Source organism: Gavialis gangeticus, unplaced genomic scaffold, assembly GCF_001723915.1.
Source record: "Gavialis gangeticus isolate Ggan-Ray unplaced genomic scaffold, GavGan_comp1, whole genome shotgun sequence".
Taxonomy (NCBI): domain Eukaryota; kingdom Metazoa; phylum Chordata; order Crocodylia; family Gavialidae; genus Gavialis; species Gavialis gangeticus.
This window is the reverse complement of record NW_017729022.1, coordinates 111,512,971-111,517,569: the sequence shown is the minus strand read 5'-3', so window position 1 is coordinate 111,517,569 and position 4,599 is coordinate 111,512,971.

The window sequence follows — 4,599 nt, the reverse complement described above, 5'->3', positions numbered from 1 at the left end:
AAGTAAAGCCAAGCCCAGGGTTTGCTGCTCTCATGACTGAGGTCTAACTTAGTGCAATTTATTCCATCATTTAAATATTTCAGGGATGTATTTTTATATAGGAAATTAATAATAGTTAATTCATATGTAGATAGAATTAAGATAAGATGTGGCTTTCTTTTTCATGATATCAGGGGAATACTCACCCCATCTAAAGCCAAGTAGATACTTTAAAAGTTTCTTGCAACACAAGCTTGCTATTTCAGTCCTGGGCCTCCTACACAGCAATGCCAGGGTAACTATCAGAAAAGAAAAGAGGTCTGTGCTTAACTTTAAGCCTTTGAAGTCAATCAGGCTATATGTGTGTACGTGCTTTATCGTCTCATAGCCATAATATACCACCCTGTCCTTCCACGAACTTTCTCTGCCACTCAGGCCTACATTTCAGTACAGATTGTTCATGAGGTGTACATCTTTATTCACTAGCTGTCAGAATAAACAAACTCGTGTCAGGATTTTGGCTTAATTCTCCAGCAGACATTAATCAAATGGCTCTGTCCCAAAGTCATAATTTATTCTTAAATTAAACTGCAGCATTCTTAGGATTACTACAAATTTTCAAGGCCAGCGAGTCCCAGCCAGGGTCCCACAAGATCTCTTTAAGGGTACCGTGTCACACAGACCCTGTGTGAGGAGGTAAATGCTCTCCTTCCCTGTTCAGAGAGCTGCACTTGCCCCAGTTACCCCAGTGGCACCCGTAGCTGCTCCTCTGGAGACTGCCAGCATGGCTGCCCTCCCCTGCCCCCAGGCGGCCCCTGTGACTACAGGCAGGTGAGTGGACAGATCCATGCTTTGCAGCCTAGCTCATCGCATCCATTCCTCCCATGCTACTGGGGTTGGCAGGAGGGGTTGTGGGGACAGCTGCCAGCATAAAAAGCCCCACATGACTAGTCTCAGTGGTGTGGGCTACCCTTGCCTCCTCAGGCAGGGGGTGGCAGACAGTAGAAAGAGCAGATCATGGTAGGTTCAGGTCCTGCTTACTTGGCACCAGCTAGATCGATGGTTCTCAGGCTTATTAGTCTCAAGGCACCCCCTTCATACCTTTTCTGAATTTAAGTTCTACCTCAGTGATTCTCAGCTGGGGTACCATGACATTCAGAAATATAGAGGGCTGCCTTGAGGTTGAGAACCACTGGACTAGAAAAACTAATGTGAAAACCACAAGTAATAAATAGTAATTTTTAAACTGGCTTCCTTTGAATTTCAGAAAGCACATTTTTCTGTTAACATTTTTTCCATTTGTATTGTTGTTTGAAGGCTTGGTAAATTTCCTGCCAGCCTATAACCCATAGTAGCTGCTTATATTTAAAGCATGTCACACTCCTGACATGTTGGGAAGTATCATAGCCCAGTATAATATTTGGTTTTCAAATTTTTGTTTTGCAACAAGAGGACCAACAGTCCAGATCGGCAAAAGCAACTTTGGTTATTAGAGTTAAGACATGAACTTGGCCTGCCTACGCCAGGAGGAATACAAGTGCTTCCTTTCATGCTCTTAATGAAATCATTAATTATGTCAGCAGCTCAAACGATAGATCTCCAGACACTTTGCACTACTTAGCAAAGAAGCAGCCTTCTCAGTCACTTAGAAGGCTTAGCAAAGGTCTTCTTAAATAGACCTCTTCTCATCATAAATACTTTTCCAGTTTCAGTTTTCTGCTACCACTCCCTCCCACCCTGTTCCTCTGTCTCTTCATAGAGAAAGAATTCTGCTGGTGTTTCAGAAGAAAAAGTAGGACGAATTAAACTATCGATACATAGCACTGCTTTGCTGCAACCAAGAGAAACTTCCTAGACCAGCATATATACCATTCTTTCCATTCACACGAAACTGCCTCTGTTGGATGCATTCTCTTTAGTTACATTTTACTGTATTTGACCTCCTTTCTCTTTTTTAAAAAAGTAAGTATTATCCTTTACAGTACCATTTTTCTTGATTTGAATATCAAATCTATTATTTTCTTAAAATCTTATCAACTAAACAAATGAATTCTCATATATTACAAATGAGTATCATAATGTAAAAGCAAAGAATAATCTCAGAGAAAAATTTCTTCCTGGGAGAATAATATACTCTTGTCTTTTACATTATAACCTACTGCTCCAGATGGAGAAGTTGCGAAAGGTAGTAAAGTTCTGTTAGGGCATTTTTTTTTTTATTCATTACATTTGATTTCATGCAGCTGTTTATTCCATGAGTGGCTACCAACCTGTTCTTTTCACAAAACAGCCATTCTGCATCTTCCTTCCTCATGCCATGGGAGAAAAGATGACCAAAAATGTGATAGAACAAAGCAAATCAGAAGTTACTTCAAATCATTCAAAATGAGGGCACTGCCAACTTTTACTGCCAACTTGGTCCTTGCTACATATGTGTCATAATATTGCATCAGCATGCCCATGTTGCAATATGTTAGGGAGACTGTCAAAACACGTTCTTCCCAATTTGGGGGTTAGGGTGGGGGGAGTAACATGCCATGGGACCCAAAAGCATTTTTTTAAAGAAGGGTGGGGCATAATTTTATTTGTAATGAGCTCCTCTGAGGATGATCCTAGGAATAACAACTGGTACACAGAGAAGCTTGGAAACCTTTGACCAAGAAGATATCTGCTTCAGGCAATATTCTCAGAGAGCCTGCCAGTACTGAAGATAAATGAAGCAAGAAGCAGCTGGAATAGGCTGTTAAACTAGTATCTGACTGGACAGGTTCAAGTGAATGGACAGATCATTTTCTTTCTATACAGCTTTATGTGAGGGGCGAGGATTTCTTAGGGTAATGTCTTTTATCGGATCAGCAATGTAGCTGGGACAAAGTTAGACAAACTTTTGAATGCTAGACATTTTTTCAGGTCTCTGATCATAGGAAGCCAAGCACAGCATAGCAAAAAACAGCAGAGGGGAGAGGCTGAGACAAATTCTCAGGGGTAGCAGACATACACTTAGCTGAAGAATAGTTGGTCCAATAAAAATATTTCATCTTAAGAAACCCTTGCCGCTAGTATAATGTGTGTACCGTTGTAACTACAGCATCACTCTTACACTCCCTGTATAGCTTTACAGGTAGGAGTACCTCCATTCAGACTGTAAAAGAATTAAGTGCCATAACCCAGGAGGGAACTAAACTAGGAACAAAGGAGAAGATGTATAATAAAACCGGATATAAAAATAAGCATGCCCAGAAAAGTCATAAATGGTGATGGGATGGGAATATGGAAGGATGCACCAAAATGGGATGCAGCTGGCAAATTCAGTGCAAAAATGGGAAACTGAACATTCAAAGGGGTAAAGAGGGACAGGTCATATACATTGGTTGAGACTAATGTGAAAAGTATGAACGAAATCAGTCCAGTTCTATCCTCAATTATATGGTTATAGCTTCCACTGGACCTGAGGAAGAGCAGCTGATAATCAAAAGCTTGTCCAACAGCTCTCCCAACTATACAGTTGATACAATACAAGATACCACAAAAAAAAATCAAAAAAAAAAAAATCCGTGCCTCTTGTACACTTCCTGGACCATCACAGGTACAGCAATACTTTAACACCTATATTGAAATAAATGAGTGTCTTATAAGAATGTATTCTTGCAAACAAAACAAAGCGTTTGGTTAATGTTAGAGAAAGGTGGTGAGATATTCCTGTTTTTGCCTTATGAGCAGGAATCCTGGTTTTCTCTGATAAAAAAAATCCCAAATTTTTGGGTTAAAAAAAAGTAACCTAAAATCCACATTTTTCCGTGATCAAAAAGAAACATCACAATGTATACATCTATGCATTAGAGGTGTTTCATTTTAATCGTGGAAAAATGTGCATTTTGGGTTACTTATTTAACTCAAAAATTGGGAATTTTTTTATCAGAGAAAACCTGGATCCATGCTTAAGATCAAAATAAACTCTTCTGAAAAAACAAGGAAAGAATAGGAGGGAGGAGAGCATTGAAATAAGCATGCTGTTTCTTCCTCATCTTAAATGTGAACCCACACTAGACTACATTTTCATTGTCTCCACCAACCCCTAAATTACAGGAACTCATCCTTTACACTAGTGCGCCATGTTCTTTTCTTCTGACTCCATCTGCAGCCCCTTCCAATCCAGCTTCTGCCCTCTCCATTGTTCTCAAATGGACATTTACCTCCCCTTGGTTAAAATCAGGACCCCTACTCCCTCTACATCATTTTTGGCCATAGTACCTTTAACACTGCTTTAGCAACTCCCTTCTTGAAACCTGCACATCACTGCGTTTTGTGATCCCCTCCACAAAGGTTTCTCCCATCTCTGTGATCCTACTGACAGCATTTCATTCCATAGAGCCTTGTCTTCTTCCCTTCTTCCCCTTTCATTGGCCCCTCAGAGGGCTCTGCCCCTGACTCTTTTCTCCCCTCCCTCTTCACCCTACAATATTTAGCCAAACCCAAAATGACTTCCAATTTAAGACAAGCCACAAATAATTCAATTCTATACATGGCTAATTACAAAGTTGTTATTGTTTTCCATATACAGCGTCTAATTAGTAAATTCGACCCCCCCCCCCCCCCCTTCTGTGGCAGAGGAAGAAGCAG